Genomic DNA, 27,592 nt, shown 5'->3' with positions numbered 1-27,592 from the left:
GTTCCTCTGTACCATCATTTCCTTTTGGAGCTCAATGGGAAATTTTCTCCTAAATCAATAAAATCAGGGATTAGGAAAACACATGAAAGAAAAGAAAATGACGAAATTATTCTTTTCTTCTTTACCAATTCTATTAGGTAACATCCTATAATCACTGAATCTTGAAAATAATGTGAAATTCTCTCTCTCTCTCCCTCTCCCCGCCCCCCCCCACACACAATGCTTCCTTGAAAGATGAGATACCACTTAGCAAGGAGCAAAGCAAGTAAGGAATAAAGCCAATACTTTGGCTGCTGGAGAGGCCACTGGAAAGAATTCAGGAGACCTCTCTGGGTCCAGGTACCAGGCCTAAACCAGTAACTCTGTAACAACCTTGCAGAAATCCCTTCACCTCTCGTCTTTACCTCAGCTATCAGCCTGAATTTCACTTGCTATGCTTATCAAACATCCAGGATTGTGCAGGAGAAGAGTGTGAGGATTAGATGAATTATTTTAATTAAATGTCCTCTGGTTCATGACACTGAAGCATGGTGGCATCAAGAGGCAGATTGCGGCAATTACTAGCCAGAGCAGAGGCCTTGGGTTCAGTAGGCCTGGGTAGGGCTTCCAACTTTATAAGAAAGATATGAAAATGCTTTAAAGCACCTTGAATTAAAGTTATTGGTTATCATTTTGCTACAAAAATGGAATCTAGATTAGCACTACATCCTATGAGAATCCACCCAATTCCCTATCAAACAATGTGTCTTCATTGCCTTAAAAGCCACCAGCTTCCCTCCTAGATTATATATAGTGTCTTCCCTCTCTCAACTGGAGGCCCCTTTTCTATAGTCAAGTAGCAATGAAGTAATGAGGTGCATTTTTGTCCTTCCTCACTAACATTAGATTTTAAAATGCAAACCAGGATTGCTCTTCCAAATAGGCCTCTATTCCCATGAGACCACACACCTATGCAATAAAGTTGTCATTGATCAAGACATTGATCCCAAGACAATCAGTGTGTGACCTGCACAAGAGCACCTGGATCTCAAAAGCACAGCCAATACGCTCAGCTTTTTTTTAAGTGTTTTTCCAATATAAAATCAAAGCATATTTTCCATTTCCAGAACCTGTATAATTTATAGAACACTCCATAGCTCTTTCTTTATTAATATACTGCTATATTAGACATTTACGTATATAGTACAGATGACTTACAGAGTCAATGCTCATATTTTTATTGATCTTACCTCAGGGGTTCTTTTCAAAGGTAGCTCCAATGATAAAGGCAATAACATTGAACATAATGTCATAAGGACCTGGGTTACAATACCAATTTTTCCATACAGTGACTGTGTAACTAAGACCTCATCTAGTGAATGGCGAAGCTACTACTCCACATCACAGTTATGTTGTAGGGAATAACTGGGGTAATTTATGTCAAGGAGTAAGCACAGTGCCTGGCACACAACAGCCATGCAGAGTTCCCTGGGTTTCCCAGAGTACAAGGACAATGTAAACTTTCTTCAATCCTTGCAAACACCAGTGGACACTTATTTAAAGATAAACAATAATAAAAACCATTTAAAAATACTACTACTTGTTGGCATTTATTGTGAAAAGTCAGTAGGATAAAAGGAACCAAAAGGAAGCATGGTGATTTTAAATCACGTCCACAAATTCTTTGATACTCCCATCAAGAGGTGGGGTTTATGGTCCTTCCCTGTGAACCTGGGCATGCTTATTACCTACTTTTAACCATTAGAATTCAGCAAAAGTGACATTGTGACAGTTTCTGACCACAAGCTCTGAGAAACTGCAGCTTCCATTTCCTTTCTCTTGGGTCACTTGCACTTGGAATCTAGTCACCATGCGCTAAGGAAGCCCAGGCCAATGGAGCTGTAACACGCAGATGTTCTGGTTAGCAATTTCTGCTGAGATACCAGCTCACAGCTAGGATCAACTAGATAACTTCAGATGATACCAGCCCCAGCCATCAAGTCACCCTGAACCTCTGAGTTTTTTCAGCTGAGGCCTTAGATATTGTGGAGCAAAGAAAAGCTGGCCCTCCTCTGCCTCATCCAAATTCCTGACCCACAAAGTTGGTGAGCAAAAGAAATTTTTTAATGCCACTAAATTCAATGATGGTTTGTTGCACAGCAATTTATCTAGCAATAGATAAATGGAATAGTAGGTATCAAAGTGACATTTTTACGTGAGGGAGAAGGCAGGGTGAGGAGGCCAGTTTTTGAAAGTGCCCTATGTGACAAACTTTATGTTTTCTCATTTTCTTTTCCCAGAGATCATGTAAGGAAGGTTTCATTGCTCTCATTTTAAAAATGGGCAATCCCTGAGTCACAGGAGGTAAGTTACATTTCCTGGGGTAGACACACACACACACACACACACACACACACCTGGACACTATACATCCAAATAATGCTATAGGTTTATCTCGTGATGTGGCAGGATAAGAGGCAGCAACATAAAAATTTCCTCTTAGATATATTTCTCCTTGCTTGGTGTTTTTTGCCCTAAATATATTAATTTGGTCATCAGGAAAAGAAACTGATATAAATTTTTAAAATGTAAGATAAATGGGGTTCTAAATTGAATCTAAATTGAATCAGAAAAACAATTTTGCATAAATGTATTTCCTTTACATTCAAAGATGCTAAATATATATCAGACAAAAAATGAGGTTATAAGCACCTTTTACAAAAGGATTACTTTTTTTTTTTTTGGTGAGGAAGAGTGGCCCTGAGCTAACATCTGTTGCCAATCCTCCTCTTTTTGCTTGAGGAAGATGGTCTCTGAGCTAACATCTGTGCGAATCTCCCTCTACTTTGTATGCAGGACGCTGCCACAGCATGGCTTGATGAGCGGTGTGTAGGTCTGCACCCAGGATCTAAACCATGAAACCCGGGCCGTTGAAGCAGAGCATGCAAACTCAACCACTATGCCACTGGGCCAGCCCCAGGACTGCATTTTTTGTTCAATCATATATCATAGTATATTTGCAGTGTTTATATATAGTATATATATATTTTAAATAATATAATGTATAATGCCATATATTCTCTTAGTATGTCTGTAGCTCCTGATCTCTCTCCCTCTCTCTCTCTCTCACATACACACACACCTTTCCTGTTAGCTGAGAGAGGGGCTAAAGGATACTTTTTGTCATGTGATTTAGTGTTTGAGTGTTCTGCCTGATTATCCCATACCACACAATATCCCAATATCCCCTCATGCTCCCTCAACTCCCTACCTGCTATGTGATGTCCAAGCTGCAATTTTCGATTTCTTCATCAGATGGCACTGACCTATGATAGACAATATCTATTGAAATTTATTTTAAATATAGATTGTGAAAAACTATAGAAAAAAACTACAATTAATAGCCATATTCAGTGATAACCTTTTTTCCTTTCTTACATTATTATTATGAATGCAAATAATACAATTTTGCATTTACTGAGTGGCTACATTATCACATGGTGCGGATAGAGTCAGCGGATGTAAAAGACCTACAGTCAGAGCAAAGGGAACACAGTGTGCAGGGACTTAGGGACCCTAGGACAGTGGCCTGGATGCAGACTGAAGCAGGGGATGCCAGGATGTCAACCACCTACAACCAGAGCTGACCAGTTTCACTTCAGCCACCAAGAAAATTCCCAGACCACTCATTTCCCAGCAAAGGGTCTATACGGATCTCTTCATATAACAGTGCCAGAAAGAGCGTACTGGATCGGACAAAATGCATTAAACTTCCCCAGTCTTCAACCACTAATCTTTATTCTCCTTCTGGTTGGGTGGGAGGAATACAAGTAATGATATATTCAGCTAAGATATATTGAGAATTTGTTAAATGCCAGGAACAATAGAGCTTAAGTTACATGCATTCTTTCTTTTACTCTTTATTACACTTTTCCATTTCTCTTTCACAGATGAGGAAATAAGTGCTCAGGGAAAATATATAACTCTTGTCAATTATCATGCAATTGGCAAGAAGTTTGAAGTCAGACTTTTACTAAATATTTCTATATATAGGATCTGTTTTTGAACTTGCCATTTTGTTCCTTAGCCTTTTGTCATCCCCATTCTAGCCATAAACGGGCACCTCTCACTTACAGGTCTAGGTAAAGTAGTACCCCCGTATCCATGGGGTATACATTCCAAGGCCCCCAGTGGATGCCTGAAACCGTGGACAGTACCAAACCCTATATAGACTATGTTTTTTCCTACATATACATACCTATGATAAAGTTTAATTTGTAAATTAGGCACAGTAAGAGATTAACAACAATAACTAACAATAAAATAGAACAATTATAACAATATACTGTAATAAAAGTTACCGTAAATCTTAGCAACCTCAGCATACGATTTTTTTTCTTTCCTTATTAAGTTGAGGACTTTTACCTTTTCACTTAGAGGAAATACTTTATGGCTTCTCTTTGGCATATCTGAATTGCCAGCATCACTATTTCTGTGCTTTGGAACCAGTATTAAGTAAAATAAGGGTTACCTGAACACAGCACTGCAATACCGAGACAGCTGATCTGATAATCCAAATGGCTACTAAGTGACTAACCAGCGGGTAGCGTATACAGCATGGACATGCTGGGCAAAGGGATGATTCACGTCCAGGGTGGGACAGAGCTGGACAGCTCAAGATTTCATCACACTACTCAGAACGGTGTGCAATCTAAAACTTATGAATTGTTTATTTCTGGAATTTTCCATTTAATATTTTTGGACTGCAGTTGACCATAAGTAACTGAAACCACGAAAAGTGAAACTGCAGATAAGGGGGGACTACTGTATACAATACTCAAATGTACCATCACCTTCAACTTAATGACATCTCCCCATTCTACTATCCCTTTTCTATCCTGGCACAAATCATGTTGGATTGGTGTCTGGATAAAGGGCAAATAATAGAACGAGGTTCACTGAAAATTGAGACCCTGACCCCACTCCAACAGGTTATTCTATATGACACAAGAAAGCTTTCTGCCAAAGTCTGTTGTCCTTCCCCAATATGATGGTTTTAAAGTTTGGTTAACTGGAGGTTCCTCTTTGCAGGGAATAAAAGTCTCCACACCTGATACCATACTTACAACTACCTGGATCTTCCAGTGAAGAAGAAAAGATCTTAAATTAGTTCTCACAGCCAGCATTATTAAATAGGATACCAACTCTGGATTCACCTCATTACAGTGATATAAAATAAGAAGCCACTACAGGATCCAGGATGACAATGCTGGTGATTCTCATCATAAATAAACAGGCACCCACCCCCAGCACGCCAGAGACTATATACCAACGGCCTGAAAATGTGCAGCATTCTGGTTCTGCTTGTCCTGGTTGTGCCTTATTTGTTTCATGGTTTGGATCTGGGATTCTACCACTTCAGCTCAATGCCAAACTGTGTGGGCTCCTTTTTATCCTACCTGTTTGGAGTATTCAATCAGTTCACAGTTTCCCCAATAAGAAATTATCCCATAACTCCTGGGGGGCAAAAGGCAAATATTCAGTCACTTTTGTAGTAATTTTTCAAATGTAAAACTTTGCCTCACGGTCTTGAAGCTAGTTCAGGATTCATGTCAGGAGCTCCTGGCTCCCAACACACTAGGGTCCTTACAGGTATCATCCACAAGCCAGTAACAGACAATGACACAGACAACAACCAACACCTCAGGAATGATGGCCTCAGCCCAGCATCACAACACTTTCAAGATGATAACCTCTGCCCAGTAGACAAACACATTTCAAATGATGATCTCAGCACAACTTGGCAGTCGCAGCCTTGACACTGACACCCCAAGATGTCCCGCCACCACAATCCTATGCCAAAACCCACCAAGTGAAGATTCTGATCTCCTCTCTGTTCCCAAACTCAACCCCAGGCTCTTCCACCCTAAACCCTTCCACCTGTAAACCCACCTGGATCCCCTATAATTTCCCCAACTGCTCTCTCTTCTTTCTCTCCTCCTACCTTATCCCTCAATTTCAATCTATGCAGGCCTCTCTTCACTACCTAGCTGATGCCAATGCCACCATGGTTATTGTCGTCTGCTTAACTGAAGATCCCACCCATCCTGCTTATCTATGTCTCTGTGATTTCATATCCTCTCTTATACAATGTAAGGACACCTTGAAAGGAACTAAAGCCTATTAGCAGCCCCTATTATCTATCTTGCTGCATCAAGGAACTCCTGGTAGATTATTTAGATTTGTTCTTGACCCACTCTTTCCCATTTTCATGTACTGCCCTCTTGGTCCAAGCTAGCACCCTATAAGTTAGCCGATTTACTCTCACTGGTGCCACACCATTTAATTTCTCCTCTTGGGTACCTAAAACCTGAATTGGGATCTTCACCTCCACAATCCCTATACAAAGGCCTAAAACTCTACTCCCTACTATGTGTGACAATTGGGGCCTGGTCATGATTACTGTAACTGCCCCCACATCACTTTCCATTGTGACCCCCACAACTGCAGTAGCTATGATTTCCCTTTGTCCAACAACCCACACTTCGCTTTCCACTATTTCCCAGTCATCATCTCCACTTCCTACTTCCTCAACCTGCTGGACATTATCTATCTAACAACATGTCACCTAACAGCTAAACCTCTAGTGATGCTGGGCCTGCTACCTGGTGCTCCAGCCTAGACGATCACTTATGCAACTAATTTCTGCCTCCTTGGAGGTGTTTGATATCTGTATTAACTACTCATCATCCTCTCCCCTTCTGGCCCCTGCATTTCTTCCCAGCATTCTCTTGACCTTGTTAACTTAACATTCCCTTCATGGACCCCACACCCTTCCTGCCTCCCACCATCAATCAATATTATACACAACAATCAATATTATACACAACCATGTCCCTCCATTAAGACTTTGGTCCTCACATGTCTGCACTGATTTAAATTTTCCCACCAGAAACCCTACCCTCCAACCCCCTTGGGCTACTGGTTCTCCTGTGGTACCACTCTGATCAGCAGGGTCACATATTCTATTCCTCCATTCCTCCTCCTTCTGCTCTATGCAACTTGACCTTTGTTTTATGCGTATTTAGTACTCAGGTATCCTTATATCCAACTAGAAAATTCACTTCTCTTGTCTAAGCTTCCCACAAAAAGAAGCACCAAACTATCTTTTTACCTATTATATTGGGCCTCATCACAAACTTTGGTATAACAGGCACAAATTTAGGTATTTTCAATTTATTAGCACAAACTCAATTCACAAAGGCCTCCCAGACAATATCACAACTCCTGGAAGGCCATATATATCAAACAGCTCAAGCCTTAGAAGCCCTTAATGTGGCACAAATCTCTCTAGCTGTTTTGGTAGCTGATAAAAAATTGGCATTGGAGTACTTACTGCCTTATGAAGGTGAAGTTTGTGTCTTTAAGTGGACCTTCCGCTGTAGGTGGGCCAATAATACAGGAAAGGTCTCCAGATAGAACAAACCAAAATAATAAATAATATTATAAGAGAACTCTAAGAGATTCCCTGGGCCCCGGTTGATTTCTTCTCCTGGTTATCTCCTTTTGCCCACAGTGACCAGCTCTGTACTATCTTTCAAGGATCTATAATAATTATTGGTCTAATTATCTTGAGCTGGTTTTGCAAATTTGGTATCTCCCAAGCATAAGTTTATTTATAGGAAGCCTGGTAGGTTGCTGTACTAACTCAGACATTAGAGATAAATTGTGAAGACCACGGGAAAAAACTTGCATCCCCACGGATGTTTGATTTAGTGCCAGCAACCACTAAGCCACAATTCCTACTTGTGTCTGTTGCCTCCTTCAGCATGCTGATAAGGCTCATCCCACCCACACACACTCCACAAGCTCATGCACCCTCTTGATGCTTCTTTTAAACTTTGTGCTGGCAGCTGCCTCTTTTAAATCTCATGCCGGTGGGGACTCCCTTTTATAAAATGCCTGTGCACTCTCTTCTTTCTCTGTTTTTCTGTGTGTGTGTGTGTGTGTGTCTCTCTCTCTCCAAGACTTTTTCCCCGAGAGCCATCCTCCCAGACCTTTGCCTCAGATTTCTGCACCTGTGTGAGTAATACATCTTTCTTTGATTGTACCAAGGGATTACTGTCATGGTTTTTGATATCTGAACCTAATCTTTGCAAGCAGGGAGCTTTTAAATGTCACAGCAGAGTTGCTATAACAAGAGGGTTTATTTACCCTCCACAACAGCCAAAACAATCAGGATAGGCTGTCCTTCCCCCAAGTGGTTTGAATCTGCCTAGACAAGCAGGTGCATGTGCCTAGCTGAATCCTCCTGGAGGCCTCTGCTCCCACCCACTGTCCCCAGGCTCCTTTCCACACCATTCAGTGTGACAAATCCCAATAGGGAGACCACCCCCATTCCACGTACACACCCATTTAAGCAATATGGGCAGAGGATGAAGAAGAGGAGATGGGAACTCTGAGAAATAAGGAATATATTATAATCTGAAAAATCTGTCTTTTTTGGAGAGAAAAACAAAATAAGAGGGTGAAATTCTGTCCTTTTGGAGAGAAAATCCAAAAACAGGGAAAAGACTTTAGCTCTGATACAAGCAAATTCATCCATTAATTCAACACACACTTACTAAATACCTATGTTCCAGGAGCTCCAATATCTAGTTGGAGATAGAAAGATGAATAAGACAGCATAGTCCTTCTTCTCAGGGGGTTGATAGTCTCATGGAGTAGGCAGACAAGTAATCAGGCTTATAATTCATGTAAAGAGTGTTATGAGGATATTCTAGGAGGAAAAGAGAGATCCTAGATGGGTAATTAACTGAATATGGGGGATTCAGTGAGGCTTCACAAAGAAGTGACTTCTAAACTAGGAGTTTAAGGATGAAAAAGAGTGGGGGAGTTTGAGGGTATTCTAGACATAGTATTTCAGAATTAAGAAGAGACGAGCATGTGTCATTCAGGGAGACATGGGAAAATATGGTCCATTCAAAGGTCAGTGAGAGATTGGATTTAGTTGAAGTATAGGGCACACATAGAGAAGAAGCTAAAGAAGGGAATGTCAGGAATCAAATCATGAAGGGCCTTGGGTGGTATGCTAAAGGGGTCTGGATTTTATTCTTTGGTCGATGGGAGCTGCTGAAGAGTTTAAAGCAGAGGAGTGAAAGAATCAGGTTTGTATTTGAGATATATCACTTTGGCAGCACTGTTGAGGGCAATTTAAGTAGGAGAAGGGAGAGACTAGTTAAGAGAATTGAGCAGTAATCCATAGTTTTATTAACGTAAGAATAGCTAGAATTAAGGCACTAATAATAGGAATAGAGAAAAGGGGACAAATCCAAGTGATAATTAGGAGGTAGGACTTGGCAGCTGAGTGGATGAAGGAGAATGATAAGAAGCAATCAAAAACTACTCTCAAATTTCTGACTTGGACCATGTGGCTGTTATTGCTGTTTGTTAAGATAGAAAATACAAAAAGTAAAAAGAGAAACAAATTTGGGAAAAGAAGAGGAAAGGAAAAAGGGGAAAATTTAATTTTGTATGCACAGTTTGATGTGTCTGAAGAGTGTCTTAGAAGCAACTGAGTGTGTAGGTCTACAGCTTAGGAGCAAGATCAAGAGATTCAGATTTGTGAGTCATCTGCCTATAGGTGGTCATTAAAGCTAAGGACCTGGCTGAGCTCATGTAACAAGTGTGTATAAAGTGAAATGAGAATGAGTTCAAAATAAATCCCACCACAAGAAAGGCTAATATATTAGGGGCAGTTAGAGAAAGAAAAGCCAGCAAAGGACATTGAAAAGCACTAGCTACATTGGATGAGAATCGCAAGAAAGTGGTGTCATAGAAGCAAAGGTAGGAAGTATTAATTGATGAAGAGTTCAAATAATACAAAGACTGAAAAGCATCTGCTGGAGTTAGCCTTGGTAAGAGCCATTTTACTGGAGGGATGGGGGGGCGGGTAGAGTCTACAGTAGGTTGAAGAAGGAATGGGAAGTGAAAAGTGCAGATAACTGTAAGACACAATCAAAAAAATATTTGATTGTGAAAACAATGATCAAAGAATCTCCATCTTGTTTACTGACTGCAACAAAAAAGCCAGTGGACAATGAAATGTCAAAGATCCAGGGAGAAGAGGGGAATATTTAAGGAGCAACGTCCTGAAGTCGTAGGACGGGAAGAGAGTTTCAGAATACAGGCAAAGGATTTAGTTTTGAAAGGGGAGGTAGCCCATTCCACTGAACCTCTAGGGAAGATTGTAAGGATGAGTACAGATACAGATACTGTTGTGAGGGTAGGAGGAGGAACTTGAGGGAATCCCATGTTCTGGTCTCTGTTTCCTCTGACAAGTAGGAGATGAGGTCATCTGAGGACTCAAGGAGAGTAGTGAATGTCTGAAATAACTACTGGGTTAAAGGGGAGACAGAGCCAATGAGGGTCACATAGAAGCATTTCTGGACAGCACTGAAGGCCAAGTTAAGGCTGTAGAACTGGAGTTAGTAGAGGCACATGTGCTTGGAGATATGCTATTCTCCTTAGCTGTGATTAGCACCCTCAAGTGAAGTAGGAAAGAAACAGACAATTAAATAAAATTGGGTTTGAATGCTGCCAAGCAAGAAGGTAGAATGGTCAAGAAGGATAAAGGTTGAGTGTATTGGAAAGAAAGTGGTTAAAGTTATGAATTGGCAAGATAAGGAAGGAAGTGAAGACAGGAGACTGTTGATAAAGAAAATAGAAGTTCAAATACTTGAGGTCTCTATGAGATTGTATACTAATTTTAGTGGAGAGAAAGAAAAGAGAGAGGTGAAAAGGTAGTGATTAGAAAGTAGCACTACAGTTTAAGATGTCACAAGTATAGAAATTATGAATGATGACTGTGTCCAAGAAGTGGCCATGAGAGGATATTCCTGGTATGGAGGAAAGGTGAAGACAACTGGAATTGAGTAAACCAAGAATCCGTGAAGTTAGGGAGTTAGTTTATTTGTGTAAATGGATATTGAAGGCAGTGAAGATAAGAAAGATAGGATAGAAAGTAAGGACATGAACATGGGAGAAATGACAAGGGGGTTGGTAGATAGTAATGATCAAGAATGGTAGCTGATTATATATAATCAGATGGCATAAGAGGAAGTTTTTATGTGAGGGTATAAGAATAAAGATTTAGAAATGGCAATTGGGTCTCTACGAAAATGTCAGTCATCTCTAAGACTGTGGTATAAGGGCTTGAAAGAAGTATCAATTTTCCCATAAAAGCTGCAAGAAAAGGAAATGTCCTCAAATGAGAGCCGAGGGTCAGTTGCAAGCATTCTGCAAAGAGATGGAGATTACAGTGGAGTTTTCAGCCAATGGACAAGGTTCAGAGGAAGTTTTCTGGGTATACAATACGAGAGATTGGAAGAGCTAACATTATGTGAAGAGGCAACAGATATGGGGTATGTTGGGATCACCTGACTTCAAAGTTTTAGGTGGAGCTCAGGAACAAGTATGGTCTCAGGTGGTGTAGAATAGAAAAGCAGACAGAGGAGGGCTTTGTTTCAAGATCCATTTGGTGAAATGTTTGGAGGTCTCAGAAGAATTCCTATTTTAGAATAACAGATTAACTGAATCAATTGATTCCAAGAATTTCATTTCTAGAGGAGAAACAAAAGCAGCCTGCCAGGAAATGGGAAGAGGCTGGCCACAATTCTGAAAAGATTCTTACTCAGTTGTACAGGGGACCTGAGTAAATGATTCCTTTTGGCTAAAAGAGCAGCAGCTCCTTAGGAAGTGGATGGAATTAGGGAGGGCTGCAGTGGAAGAAATTATGTAGAAGTAATATTTGTTCAGTGTAAACATTGAACTTCGTTGGGGACCTATGATAATGGCTAAAATGATAAAGACCACCCTGGAATATATAATCATATAAAACTCAGAAACTCTGCTGCCTAAAGTGGCACCTTTAATCATCAGACATGTGTACTTCTAAGGTTCTCCTGCAGCTTCACCCCTGATAAGACCCCTTAATCATCCTAGGCAGTCTCCAGAAGAATCTTGGATATTAGAAGTGTCCAAATAGCTCTCAGATAATTTAAAAAAACCCACAAAGCTTGATGGAAAGGGTGGGTGAGGGGAGATAGTATCTTGCTTCTACAGATATTTCTGGAATTATTCTTGGGACCTAGTCTTTAAACTGAAGTCTTTGGAAGGTTGGGAAAAGCACCCACTCATTTCTGCCAAAGCCTCACTTAGAAAATATTTCAGTACTCTTAGCAAAATCTAAATGGCACAATACAATCCTTTCATCATAACTTCATGCTACTCTGAGGAAATTAGACATCATCCATCCTATTTGGCAAAGTTCTGTGTATTCCACATCAAAACAGAGACTGGCAAAGGATAATGGGTGAAAGAGAGAAAAGACCAACAGTCCATGAAACACACATTAAGATATGGATGAGAATCAGTCTGGGACTCATCGTCACCCTGTTACTTTCAGCTCATGGATTATCTACTACTTAATATTCAATCTCTCTCCCCCCTACACACTAATACACATCCTTTTCTGCACTACATCTCTCTGATGGTCGTTTCTACTTTTCTCAAGAATTCTTGTAACAGATTAAGACACTGGATTTATACAGAGCTTTTTAACAGTGCTAGCTAGCATTCATTAGGTGCTTCCTATGTATTATATCATTATCATACAACAATTTAATTAAAAAGTACTAATGTTATCCCCATTTTTTTCAGATGTGGAAACAGAAGTCAACTTGCCTGAAGCCACACAGTTATTGGGCACTATTAAGTGTTGGACCCAGAATTCTTATGTAGGTATCAAGGTTGTAGCTCCTAAATCACTGTGCAACTCTGTTTTTTTGAACTTGCCTTTAATGGGAATTGCAAAAATACAGCATTATAATTAGAAAGAGCACTCAAAAATGTATATAACTTTTTGTTAAGAAGATCCATTATTAATAAAAGCACACGATTTTAGTGCTAAAATAGATGGTCATGATCCTTTTTTGTCGCTCATTTTATAGACAAAGAAAATGAGGTTACTAGAGGTAAAGTGACTAGCCCAATAACATACAGCTCATTAGTGGCAGAACTGAGAATCTAACCCATGTCTCTCTGACTGCAAAATCTCACTACCACCCACAAGGTATTTCCTCCAGTGGCCCACCACAGTGAGTACAAGTCTACCAATAGTAACTTCCTTTGAAATAAGATTTTCTGTTAAGCCATCTGTCTTCATCACTCATTTGCACTAAGAGAAGATCTGCTATAAAATTTATTAGCTAGGCCATTAGTTGATGGGACATACAACAACTAATTTTTGATGAGGAGAAGGAAGGAAGGAAAGATCTACAACTAGAGAAAGGCAGACCAGGGCAGACATCAGAGTATCTGCCTCAAAGGTAAAGAGACAGAAGGAAGACACTGAATAACTGGAGAAATTAAGTCTAAAGAGGTACTAAAGGGAGTACTGGGATGCTGACAAAGGAAAGTAAAAAGTGGGTGGTAAAAACAAATCTCACCTACCTTTTAGTATAATGAATAAAATTTGAAAAATGCTTTGCTATTTACAAAGTACTTTATGTAAAACACTTCCTACAGAGCCTGCCACTAGTAGGCATTTAATAAATGTTAGCTTTATTTTCATTTCTTTTCCTTCTATTTTTCCATTCTTGAAAATATTTTGAGATATATCAGGTCAGGCAGTGTTGTGTCTGTTTTAATAGCAGGCTGTGTCTTATAGTGGAAAGAGAAGGGACTTCAGAGCCAGTCAGACAGGACTTGAATCCTGTTTCAATCACTTATTAGTTGGTGCTGAGAAGGTGAAAACACAATTCCATCCTGATAAAGATATTCAAATTATTTTTTTCCTCAATTTCAACTGTTTTCCCTGAAAATATTCTAGGGAGAGGGCTGAGATGCTCCTTAGAGCTTTCAACATGCTGTTTCCAAATTCAGATGAAATATTTATGGAAAAAGAGGGGCCAGGCTTTCTGGGGCACAGATTTATATTTTCACTTTCTCAGTGCAAGTGCTAGTGCTTTCTTTTAGCTTTTTATACAAGAACCTCTCAAAGAAATGAACCTTCTCATATCAATTTACACACTTGGCCAGAATGCAAGTTCACGTGCCAATGTGAATACAAAAAGCAATAGAGGAGAATGAAACACAGAAGGCATGAGTGCTGCATTTTACAATTTATAACTGATGATGGCTGACATCTCATATTTTTTTGCAGGGGAAGATTCGCCCTAAGCTAACATCTGTTGCTAATCTTCCTCCTTTTTCCTCCCTCCCCCTCACCAAAGCCCCAGTACATAGTTGTGTATAGTTGTAAGTTCTTCTGGTTCTTCTATGTGAGCCACCACCACAGCATGGCTACTGACAAATGAATGTGATTCCACGCCCAGGAACTGAACCCGGGCCACCGACGCGGAGCACGCTGAAATTTAACCACTAGGCCATCAGGGCTGGCTCATGACATTTCATATTTTTTAACCTAAAAAAGCACTTATTGTTTTACGTTATCCCTAGAAAATGAAAGGGCTTCCTATGTGATTGGTAAGGGGAGAAGAAACCTTTCTAATCTCTTAAAACCAAGCTGGACCTCACCTTAAGGAAATCAAGAGCAGAAGATGCCACCAAAATGATGGATGAGCTGCAGATTTTGAAAAGATGAAGAACGGTTTGCCATATTCTCTGGTACCACATCTGGTTGCTTGTTCCAGCTGTTCAGAGGACTGTGGTAAAAAGACTCAGTGGTAAAGAGAACCATGTTCAATTATTGATACTAGTACGGGTGTAGGAAGGAGGAATGGCAACATGGATGCCATATAGTTGCTGTCTCTGGGATAGACACACATAAATGACTGTTCGGGACCTATGATCATCGCCTATATGTAACTATCCATCATCCTCTTGGTATAGTCTGAGACCTTCTCAACGCCTGGAGGTAGGAGAAGACCTTAGGAACAATGCTCAGGATGTGCAGCATGTAAATGTTCATGTGGGAAAATGCTGGATCCTGCGTCTGCAGGTACTTCTAACATAATTTTGCAACTTAGATGAGTTATCAGTCTTATCCACTATTATTGCCTTAGAGCAGATGCTTCTCTGAGCATATTTGAGCATCACGATGACATTCATTTTGCTTTAAGTGTGGGAATGTTCTGAAAGGGCTTGGAAATCAAAGGATATGTAATTTGACTAACAAAATGGTCCTATTTGCCTAACTAAGATATAGAGTATGTGAAGGGTAAAAGGAGAGAGAAAGCTGACATGCCAAGTTGAGGAGTTTTCATGTAATCCAATATGTAGTAGGAAAATATGGAATGGCTTCTGAGTGATATGATCAGTGCCATGTTTTAAAAAATGAATTGATATAATAATAATAGCTAACCCTATTAAGCATACTTTGTATGCTTTGTATGTAAGATTTTGCTACATTTCAAAGGGGGTGTTTACATTTCAAAGTGGATAAAATCCAGACCCTTGAAGAGAGTTATTTACATTCCAAAAGGTTAGAGTAAGGACTCTTGGTTAATTGGGTTTCCCAAAGAAAGACTCTTAAAAGGGGAGGGCAAATGATTTATTTGCCTTTTACCAACAAACATAATTATTTTTACCTACTCTTACAGTAGCTTTGTCATTTGACAACAGTGGGACTTCAGACCTAAAGAGCAATATGGGAGCTGCCTAAAATGCAGCAGTAAAATCATCCATAAAGCTGAAAAGTCTCAGGAAACCTTATCTTTCAGGTCTGACCTTAACTCATTGAGCACTAGTAAGATATAGGATTGCTTCTAAGTTCTCCACCAGCATCCTGGGGGCCCAAGAGTCTAAGAGCTGTCTACTTTCCACCAGTATCAGAGAATCCGTTCATGCTTCTAAGGAACGAATGCTGGTGACCAAATACTAGAAACTGGTTAATGTCTAAAAAGGAAAACAGTAGATTTATTTATTAGAGTGACGTTTAGCCTTTTGTTAACTTAGATCATTTCTTTGCTTCAGACAAGTCATCTCAGTGAGTTTTTTGCTTTCCTAACTACATTTGTATCAAGGTCATTTGTCAGAAAAGGTCCATGTATAGGTGATTCACGCAGAGAGTTTTGGTTGGTATTCCAGACATGCTCTTCACACCTGTCAGTCTTCATGTTTAGTTTAATACATCTTCTTGTAACCCAAGTACTAGATCTCAAAAACCACTCATATTTATGATTACTGATCTCCAATCTCATGATCTTCAAATATCAAAATTCTTAATAAACTTTCCAGCCTGCATGATGGATTTGGGGAATGTCAAGCACTTTGGATACTAATACAGATCTTGCTAAAATTTGTTGTGAGAGAACATGTCACTTTGAGCTCTGGAAGTGAGTCACAATTTTAAAAGAAGGCAATTGCCAAGGTTTCCAAACAACCTAGCTGAATGGTTGTTATTAATAGATTAACAAACACACTTTATGTAGATTATGCCAAATAGGCTCCTTCTAGAAGAAAGGGCTCCTCTAGTTTGCTCCATGTTTGAACTAGAGTAAGAGCGAAAATTTCTTCTGATGCACAGACATGATTTAAGGGCCAAAGCAGTGATAACAGAACTCTCATCAGGAGACTCAAAAGTAATAGAAGGAAAACAGGGAGGTGGGGAACTGGGATCAAGGGGAGGAGAAGGAGGAGCAAGAGAAGGAGGAAGAAGGGTGGAGAAAGGGGAAATGTTGTTTTTTCAACTTTGTGGAGCTGGCAAATATCCTCAATGTGGAATGCATGGGTGGAGGCTAGAGACAAAGGGAAAAAAAAAACATAAACGGCCTTAAAACATAGAAGCCAAACTAAAATTATTTGCTGTGTCCATATTTACATATACATATATAAAGGAGTTCAGGGAAAAAAAACTGATGCCAATTTAAGATTTCAGATGAGTCAGAAAGGTTAGCATTCTAATGGCATTATCAGGGTGGAATAAATCATAAGAATAAGAATGAAAGGCAACTGGTGACATCATAGATTGTCACTGCTTGAAGGAACCAATGAGTTAGTCCAACTCTCTTCTTTTATGAATGAGGAAACTGAGGCCCAAAATGAAGAGATTTAACAAAACTCAGACATTTAGGACTAAAACTTGGCCTTTTAAAACCTTAGGATGTACTTGCTTTTTAAAAGTCATCAAAATTTTTTTCTGCTCATTTTTTAGATTTGGCTATTTTAATAAAGATATTTACTTGATATTTTAAAAAGACTAGACATTCATGGTTTTGAATGTAGGACAATTCAAGCAGAGATTAACAATCTTTAATATCAGAGGAAATGCCCACTTTGTAGCTCAGATTGGAAGACTTGGTCATACTCTCATCAACTAGCAACATATTTAAAGTGAAGGGACAGGAACTAAAGCTAACACATCAACTCCTTATCCATAAAAACTCTAAGGTAAACATGAAAATATTTGGAGAAACCACTAAATTTTTGTTGTATTTAATTTGGTTTTTGATTTTGGAAGTAAAAAGGAGGTCTAGTCTCTTTTATAAAAGTGGTAGTAAGAACAGGTTGTAAAATGACTATCCAAGGCCAAAAGTTGAGAGGAAGGGCTGGCTACACTGCAGATGTCAGACATGTTTTCCCATGTGCACTGTACAGATACAGGTAAGGATAGATCATTAGCATATTCTCCTCTGCAGTTCCTATAGTACCTCACATGAGAAATGCCCAATAAATATTTTCTGGAATGCATAACTTTTCATTCTATGAAAAAGACATTGTTCCTATACAGGCAGAAGTCAAAAAAAAAAAAAAAAAAGGAAGTTCTGACTAAAAGGCCAAGTTTGGCTGGGGTTGGAAAAGTTGAGAGCCATCCCTCCTAGGTAGGAAAGACAAAGCAGTAGTGACCCAAAGAATAGTATGGATAAAGAAACAAAGGAAGAAAAGGAAATAAAAGGTATACAGATTGGGAAGAAAAACATAAAACTGTCTTTGTTCACAGATGACATGATTGTGTAATAGAAAATCTGAAAGAATAAATAAACAATAAATAATAAATAGCAAGGCTACAGGATACAAAGTTAATATACAAAAGTTAATTGCTTTCCTATATACTAACAATGAACAAGTGAAATTTGAAATTAAAAACATACTGTATGTAAATATCATTTACATTAACACCCCCAAAAACGAAATACTAAGGTATAAATCTAATAAAATATGTACAAGATCTATATGAGGAAAAGTACAAAATTCTGATGAATGAAATCAAAGAAGAACTAAATAAACGGAGAGGTATTCCATGTTCAGGGAGAGGAAGACTCAATATTGACAAAATGTAGTACTTCCCAATTTGATCTACAGATTCCATGCAATCCCAATCAAAATACCAGCAAGTTATTTTGTGGATGTCAACAACCTGTTTCTAAAGTTTATATGGAGAAACAAGAGACCCAGAATAGCCAACATAACACTGAAGGATAAGAACGAAGTTGGAGGACTGATGCTACCTGACTTCAAGACTTGCTATAAAGCTACAGTAATCAAGACACAGTGCTATTGGTGAAAGAATAGACAAGTAGATCAATGGAACAGAGAGCCCAGAAATAGACCCACACAAATACAGTCAACTGATCTTTGACAAATAAGCAAAAGTGATAGAATGGAGCAAAGATAGTCTCTTCAACAAAAAGTGCTGGAACAACTGGACATCCACATGCAAAAAACTGAATCTAGATACAGACCTTACACTCTTCACCAAAATTAACCAAAATGGATCATAGACCTAAATGTAAAATGCAAAACCATAAAACTCTTAGAAGATAACCTAGGAGAAAATCTACATGACCTTGGGTATGGTGATGCCTTTTTAGAGACAATACGCAAGACAGGATCCCCAAAAGAAATAATTGATAAGCTGGACTTCATTAAAATTTAAAACTTCTGCTCTGCAAAAGACATTATTAAGAGAATTAGAAGACAAGCCACAAACTAGGAGAATATATTTTCAAAAGACACATCTGATAAAGGATGTTATGTAAAATATACAAAAAGCTCTTAAAACTCAACAAAGCTTTTAACAGACACCTCACCAAAAAAGATATACTGATGGCAAATAAACATATGAAAGAATGCTCATTGTCAGGGAAATGCAAATTTAAAAAACAGGATAACAACACACACTATTAGAAAAGCCAAAATCTGGAACACTGACAACACCAAATGCTGGCGAGGATGTGGAGCAACAGGAACCCTCGTTCATTGCTGGTGGGAATGCAAAATGGCACAGCCACTTAGGAAAACAGTTTGGAGATTTCTTACAAAACTAAACATATTCTTAGCGTATGATCCAGTAATCGCACTCCTTGGTATTTACCAAAAGGAATTGAAAACTTACATCCACACAAAAACCTGCACAAGGATGCTTATAGCAGCTTTATTCATAATTGCCAAAGTGTGGAAGCAACAAAGATGTCCCTCAGTAGGTGAATGGATGAGTAAACTGTGGTAATCCAGACAATGGAATACTGTTCAGCACTCAAAAGAAATGAGCTATCAAGCCATGAATAGACATGGAGGAACCCTAAATGCATATTACTAAGTGAAAGAAACCAATTAAAAGGCTACATACTGTATGATTCCAACTATATGACATTCTGGAAAAGGCAAAACTATGGAGACAGTAAAAATATCAGTGGTTGTCAGGGGTGTATGGTGTGGGGGGAGATGAACAGGCAAAGCACAGAGGATGTTTAGGGTAGTGAAAATATTTTGTATGATACACAATGATGAATACATGTCATTATACATTAGTCCAAACTGACAGAATGTACAACACCAAGTGAATCCTAAGGTAAACTATGGACTTTGGGTGATTATGATGTGTCAGTATAGGTTCATCCTTGGTAAAGAATATCCCATTCTGGTGAGTGATGTTGATTATGAGGGAGGCTATGCTTGTGTGGGGGCAGGGGATATTTGGGAAATCTCTGTATATCTCTCCCAATTTTGATGTAAACCTAAAACTGCTCTTAAAAAGTAAAGTGTTAAAATAAAATACTCATCAATTTAAAAAAAGGAATAGTTCTAAGTGCTTAAGTATTTAAGTTCTAAGAAAAAAAATATGGCCTTTATTTTAAACAATGTGGAAGTAAGAATGGGGAAGGCCAAAAGGGTAGCGACAGGAAAAAGAACATTAGAGGAGACTGGGAATTTACATTTCCTACAAAGAATGTGCATTATCTTTCATTGCAGAAAAAAATTACCATATGAAATTTTATTTCAGGAAGTAATCCATATGCATGGTTACAACAAACCAATAGCATAAAAGGATATACAGGGTAAAGTGATTCTCTATCCCAATCCTGAAACCCAGTTCTCCCTAGAGGCAACCACTGTAATCAGTTTCTTTTAGGTACTTTCAGAAGCATACATACTACGTATACACAAGTGTGTATGTGAGCATGTGTATAAGACCCGTTTTATGTTCATAAATGAAAGCATACTTAGCCCTTTGCTTCTTTTCACCTAAGTTATAAAACTTTTTCCATATCTATATATAAAGATCTACATCATTATTTTATAGTGCACAGCATTTCATTAATTTAAACTGTCTCCTATTGATAGTATTTAAGTTTTATTTAGTATATTGTTGTTATAACAATGCTGCAATGAATATTCTTACACATATATCTTTGTGCACATGTGCAAGTACATCTGCAGGATAAAAATAAGTCATTGGCATAAAAGATCTAGAGCAATCAGCGGATAACAGAGAAAAATAGGAAAGTGGATGTAATGAAGTAATGAGAGAAGTACACCATCTATACTTAGAGATACATTTTGCTGTGACCTTTGCCTTAACCTACACATGGGATACAGAAAATGCTAATATAAAAGCATATTTTTGTATGACACAAAGTAAATTTGCATTTTAAATGTAGGAGTGTATGGATTGTCAATTATATAGAAATGATCAGTTAGCCTCATATTAAGTAAGCCTTATATCTGGAGCTAGACTAGTAAACAATCTCACCATCAACCAATGAATACCTACTGGACTATTAATGATATTAACTAATTTAATATTGCCAAATCTCCATATGTTCTATCTTCATAGGACTGGTGTTAACTTTGTGAAAATCAAACAAATTTCTTTGCCATATACAGTCATAATATCTGAAATTCTCAGCATTATTTTAACCTACAGAGAGTCAACAGGAGGAAGGAAACTGATGTTTGTTTGTTGTGTCTACTATTTGCCAGTAACTTTATCTAAATCATCTTGTTTAATCCTCATAACAATCCTATGTAGTAGGTATCATAATTCCCATTTTATACAAGATAAAACTGAGTAACTTCAGGACTACAGCTTGAGTTTTTCTGGAGCGAAAAAAACACCTCTGGTTGGAGACTCTGTCTGTCGTCCCATACTACTACCCCAAGAGTTAAGGGATGCTTATTTTGGAAATACATTAGGATGGAAGAGATTGTTAGCTGTAAAACCCACCCTTGGCTTGCTTCTGGAAACGATGGCTAGAAAAACCCAAGTATTAGGGCTATACATACCTCTGAGTTGTCTTTCATGCCCAAGAAGAGGTTGTCCTTCAGCGTTCCTTTCTGATAGTGCTCACATGTATAGTCAAACAAGTACTGCTTTTTCAGCTGCTTTTATGTTACTGAGCTAACATGGGTTTATAACATTATATAAATTTCAGGTATACATCATCATATTTTGACTTCTGTATAGACTACATTGAGATCACCATCAAAAGTCTAGTCGCAGGGGGCTGGCCCGGTGGCGTAGCACTTAAGTTTGCACATTCCGCTTCGGCGGCCCGGGGTTTGCAGGTTCAGATCCTGGGCGTGGACCTACTCACCACTCATCAAGCCAGGCTGAGGCAGCATCCCACAGAGAAGAACTAGAAGGACCTACAACTAGGATATACAACTACATACTGGGGCTTTGGGGAGAAAAAAAAGAAAAAGAGGAAGATTGGCAACAGATGTTAGCTCAGGGCCAATCTTCCTCAAAAAAAAAAAAGAAAAGAAAAGTCTAGTTGCCATCCATCACCATGCAAATGTCCCCCTTTACCATTTTTGCCCTTCCCCTACCCCCTTCCCCTCTGGTAACCACCAATCTGTTCTTTGTATCTATGTGTTTGTTTGTTGTTGTTGTTTTCTTTCTATCTTCCAAATATGAGTGAAATCATATGGTATCTGTCTTTCTCCATCTGACTTATTTTACTTAGCATAATACCCTCAAGATCCATCCATGTCCTCACAAATGGCAAGATTTCATATTTTTATGGGTGAATAGCATTCCATTGTTTATATATACCACACCTTCTCTATCTATTCAACCATTGATGGGCACTTAGGTTGTTTCCAAGTCTTGGCTATCGTGAATAATGCTGCAATGAACATAAATGTACACAAATCTTTTCGAATTAGTATTTTTGACTTCCTTGGATATATACCCAGAAGTGGAATAGCTGGAACATATGGTAGTTCTCTTTTTACTTTTTTGAGGAATCTTTTCCATAGTGGCTGCACAAATTTACATTCCCACCAGCAGTGTATGAGGGTTCTGTTTTCTCCATATCCTCTCCAACACTTATTTCTTGTCTTTTTAATGATAGCCATTCTGATGGATATGAGGTGACATCTCATTGCAGTTTTCATTTACATTTCTCTAATAATTAGTGATGTTGAACATCTTTACATATTCCTGTTGGCCATCTGTGTACCTTCTTTGGAAAAATGTCTGTTAACATACTCTGCCCATTTTTTAATTGGGTTGTTTGTTTTTCTGTTGCTGAGTTGCATGAGTTCTTTATATATTTTGGATATCACCCCCTTGAAAGATATATGACTTGCAAATATCTTCTTCCATTTGGTAGAAAGTCATTTTGTTTTGCTGATGGTTTTCTTTGTGCAGAAGATTTTCAGTTTGATGTAATCCTATTTGTTTATTTTTTCTTTTGTTTCCCTCGCCTGAGGAGACACATTCAAAAAGATACTGCTAAGACCAATGTCAAAGAGTGTACTGCTTATGTTTTCTTCTAGGAGTTTTATGGCTTCAGGTATTAATTCAAGTCTTGAATCCTTTTTGAGTTAATTTTTGTGTATGGTGTTAAGATAACCATTCTTTTGCTTGTGGCTGTCCAGTTTTCCCAACACCATTGATTGAAGAGACTTTCCTTTCTCCATTATATGTTCTTGGCTCCTTTGTTGAAAATTAGCTGTCCATAAACGTGTGGGTTTATTTGTGGGCTCTCAATTCTGTTCCATTGATTTGTGTGTCTGTTTTTCTGCCAGGACCATGCTGTTTTTATTACTATAGCTTTGTAGTATATTTTGAAATCAGGGAGTATGATACATCCAGCTTTGTTCTTTTTTCTCAGGATTGCTTTGCCTATTCAGGGTCTTTTGTTGTTCTATATAAATTTTAGGATTCTTTGTTCTATTTTCGAGAAAAATGTCATTGGGATTCTGCTAGGTATTGCATTGAATCTGTGGATTGCTTTACATAACATGGACATTTTAACTGTTAATTCTTCCAATCCATGACCACAGAATACTTTTCCATTTCTTTGTGTCTTCTTTGATTTCTTTCAACAATGTCTTATAGTTTTCAGTGTACAGATCTTTCACCTCCTTCGTTAAGTTTATTTCTAGGTATTTTATTCTTTTTGTTGCAATTGTAAATGGGATTGTATTCGTGAATTATCTTTCTGCTAGTTCATTGTTAGCATATAGAAACACAACTGATTTTTGTATGTTGATTTTGTATCCTGCAACTTTACTGTCTTCATTAATTATTTCTAATAGTTTTTTGGTGGATTCTTCAGGGTTTTCTATATATAAAATCATGCCATACGCAAATAGTGACAATTTTACTTCTTCCTTTCCAATTTGGATAACTTTTATTTCTTTTTCTTGCCTAATTGCTCTGGCTTGAACTTCCAATACTATGTTGAATAACAGTGGGGAAAATGGGTGTCTTTGTCTTGTTCCTGTCCTTAAGGGGACAGCTTTCAGTTTTTTGCCTTTGAGTTGATGTTAGCTGTTACTTTGTCATATATGGCCTTTATCATATTGAGGTATTTTTTTCTATACTTATTTTATTGAGAGTTTTTATCATAAATATATGTTGAATCTAGCCAAATTCTTTTCCTGCACCAATTGAGATGATCATGTGATTTTTATTCTTCGTTTTTTTAGTGGGGTGTATCACATTGATTGATTTGCGGATGTTGAACCATCCCTGTGTCACTGGAAAAATCCCACTTGATCGTGGTGTATGATCCTTTTAATGTATTGTTGTATTCTCTTTGCTAATATTTTGTTGAGGAGTTTCGCCTCTATGTTCATCAGCGATATTGGTCTGTAATTTTCCTTTTTTGTGTTGTCTTTGTCTGGTTGCGGTATCAGGGTAATGCTGGCCTCATGAAATAAGTTAGGAAGCATCCCCTCCTCTTCAATTTTTTGGAAGAGTTTGAGAAGCGTAGGTATTAAATCTTCTCTGAATGTTTGGTAGAATTCACCAGGGAAGCCGTCTGCTCCTGGACTTTTATTTTGGGGGAGGTTTTCCTTTACTGTTTCAATCTATTTACTTCTGACTGGTCTATTTACATTCTCTATTTCTGATTCAGTTTTGGAAGGTTGTATGATTCTAAAAATTTATCTATTTCTTCTAGGTTATCCAATTTGTTGGCATATAGCTTTTCATGGCATTCTCTTACAATCCTTTGTATTTCTGTGGTATCTGTTGTAATTTGTCCTTTTTCATTTGTGATTTTATTTATTTGAGCCTTCTCTCTTTTTTTCTTGGTGAGTTTATCTAAGAGTTTGCCAATTTTTTTCATCTTTTCAAAGAACCAGCTCTTAGTTTCATTGATCTTTTCTATTATCTATTTAGTTTCTATTTCATTTCTTTCTGCTCTGATTTTTATTATTTCCTTCCTTCTACAGACTTTGGGCTTTGTCTGTTCTTTTTCTAGTTCTTTTAGGTGTAGCGTCAGATTGTTTACTTGAGATTTTTCTTGTTCTGTGGGCTAGGTCTGTATTGCTGTATACTTCCCTCTTACTACTGCTTTTGTTGCCTCCCATAGATTTTGGTATGTTATGTTTTCATTTTCATTTGTCTCCAGATATTTTTTTATTTCTCCTTTGATTTCCCTGTTAATCCAATAGTTATTCAGTATCATGTTGCTTAGTCTCCACATATTTGTGACTTTTCCAGCTTTCTTCTTATAGTTGATTTTTAGTTTCATAGCATAGTGGTTGAAAAAGTTGCTTAATATGATTTCAGTCTTCTTAAATTTATTGAGATTTGTTTTGTTTCCCAAAATGTGATCTATCTTTGAGAATGTTCCATGTGCACTTGAGATGAATGTGTATTCTGCTACTTTTGGATTTAATGTTCTCTATATATCTATTAAGTCCATCTGGTCTAGTGTTTCATTTAAGGCCTATGTTTTCTTGTTGACTTTCTGTCCGGATGATCTATCCATTGATGTAGGTGGCGTATTAAAGTACCTTACTACTATTGTGTTGCTGTTAATAGTTGCTTTATATACTTTGGTGCTCCTTTGTTAGGTGGTCCATATGTATTAATAAATGTTATGTCTTCTTGATGGATTGTTCCCTCTATCATTATATAATGTCCATCTTTGACCCTTGTTATCTTTTTTGGCTTGAAGTCTATTTTCTCTGATATAAATATGGCTACAACTGCTTTCTTTTGGTTGCCATTTTCCTGGCGTATCATCTTCCATCCCTTTGCTCTGAGGCCTATGTTTGTCTTTAGAGCTGAGATGGGGCTCCTGGAAGCAGAATATTGTTGGGTCTTGTTTTTTAATCCATCCAGCACCTCTGTGTCCGGGAAATTTAATCCATTTACATTTAGGGTGATTATTGATATATGAAGACTTAATACTGCCATTTTTGTTCTCTGGTTGTTCTGTATTTCCATTGTTTCTTTTCCCTTGTGTTTCTGTCTGCCATTTCAGTTTGGTGGTTTTCTGTGATGTGTTTCTCAACTCTTCTTTTTTTTTTATTTTTCATGACTCTGCTCTGAATTTTTGTTTTGTGGTTAGTATGAGGTTTATATAAAAGTTCTCATAGATAAGATAGTCCTTTTCTTGCTGATAGCACCTTATTCTTCATTTGTCTATGCAATTTCTGTCCTTTTATGCTTCTCCTTCTATATTTTTGTTGTCACAAATTATCCCTTTTTATATTGTGAGTTTGTTACCAAATTGAAGAGGTTATAGTTATTTTAATGCTTCCTTTCCCTTTCACCTTTACATTATAATTGTTTACCAACCTATTCTGATATAGAGTTGAAATTTTACGATTCTGTCTATTTACCACCTTGCTTAAAGCTTTGTATACCTTTGCCTTTTTGTTTCAGGTAGGCGAGCTCTTTTCAAGATTTCTTTTATGGCAGGTCTAGTGGTGATGAACTTCCTCAGCTTTTGCTTGTCTGGGAAAATATTTCTCCTTCATATTTGAAAGGTAACTTTGCTGGATAGAGTATTCTCGACTGACAATTTTTATTTTTCAACATTTTAAATATATTATTGCACTCTCTCCTGACCTGTAGTTTCTGCTGAGAAATCTGTTGATAGCCTGATGGGGGTTCCTTTGTAGGTTATTGTTTTTTTCTCTCTGGCTGTCCTTAATATTCTTTCCTTGTCATTGACTTTTGACAGATTTAATATAATATTCCTTGGGAAGGGTCTTTTTGCTTTGAGATAATTAGGTGTTCTATTAGCTTCAGGTACTTGTATATCCAGTTCCTTCCCCACGTTTGGGAAGTTCTCCACTATTATTTCTTTAAATAAGCTTTCTGCTCCCTTCTCCCTCTCTTCTCCTTCTGAAATACCCCTTATCATCATGTTGCTTTTCCTAATTGAGTCCGATATTTCTTGTAGAATTTCTCCATTTTTTAAAAATCTTAGTTCTCTCTCCTCTTCCACCTGAATCCTTTCTAGATTTCTATCTTTGAGCTCATTAATTCTCTCTTCCATATGCCCTGTTCTATTTTCAATGCTTTATATTTAATTCTTCATCTCATCTAATGAGTTCTACAGCTCCACAATTTCTGTTTAGTTCTTTTTTTTAGAGTTTCACTCTCTTTGGTGAAGTACTCCTCCTGTTCATTAAATTTATTCCTGAGCTCACTGAACTGTCTTTCTGAGTTTTCTTGTAGCTTGTTGAGTTTCTTCATGATAGCTATTTTGAATTTTCTCTGTTAGATCACAATCTTCCGTGACTTCAATTTTGGTTTCTGGAGAATTGTTGTTTTCTTTTTGTGATAACATGTTACTATAACTTTTCATGTTCCTTAAGGATCTTTTACTCTCCTGACACATTTGTAGGAGCAAACACCTTTCTTATTTAGCCAAGGCTTTGTTTACTTTGATTTTCAGCTGCTTCTGGTTTTATTTGAGAGCCTGCACTTTCCACCTTAAACTGCCTCTGCCAGAGGTGTCGTCATCACCCTCTTTGTGCTGCTTGTGCTTCTGAGGTTGCTAGTGTGTTGCTGCTTGTGGTGTCACTGCAGTCACAGTCAATACTGGGGTCACTGAGCTGGCAAGCACCTTTGCTACTTCTGGGGTTGCCTGGGTCACAGGTTCCCCCA

General features: G+C 38.0%; 1 protein-coding gene across 1 annotated transcript in view; it reads right to left on the bottom strand.

Moving 5' to 3' along the window:
- Nucleotides 1–27,592, bottom strand: part of ZMAT1 (zinc finger matrin-type 1) — a 190,675-nt gene that overhangs the window by 48,935 nt on the left and 114,148 nt on the right. Inside the window, exon 5 of the mRNA XM_058536387.1 lies at nucleotides 3,251–3,305. The gene's annotated coding sequence lies outside the window, so the exon portion shown is untranslated. The remainder of the gene's footprint in view (nucleotides 1–3,250; nucleotides 3,306–27,592) is intronic.

The sequence above is a fragment of the Diceros bicornis genome, chromosome X, assembly GCF_020826845.1.
Source record: "Diceros bicornis minor isolate mBicDic1 chromosome X, mDicBic1.mat.cur, whole genome shotgun sequence".
Taxonomy (NCBI): domain Eukaryota; kingdom Metazoa; phylum Chordata; class Mammalia; order Perissodactyla; family Rhinocerotidae; genus Diceros; species Diceros bicornis.
This window is presented reverse-complemented; position numbering and strand designations above follow the sequence as displayed.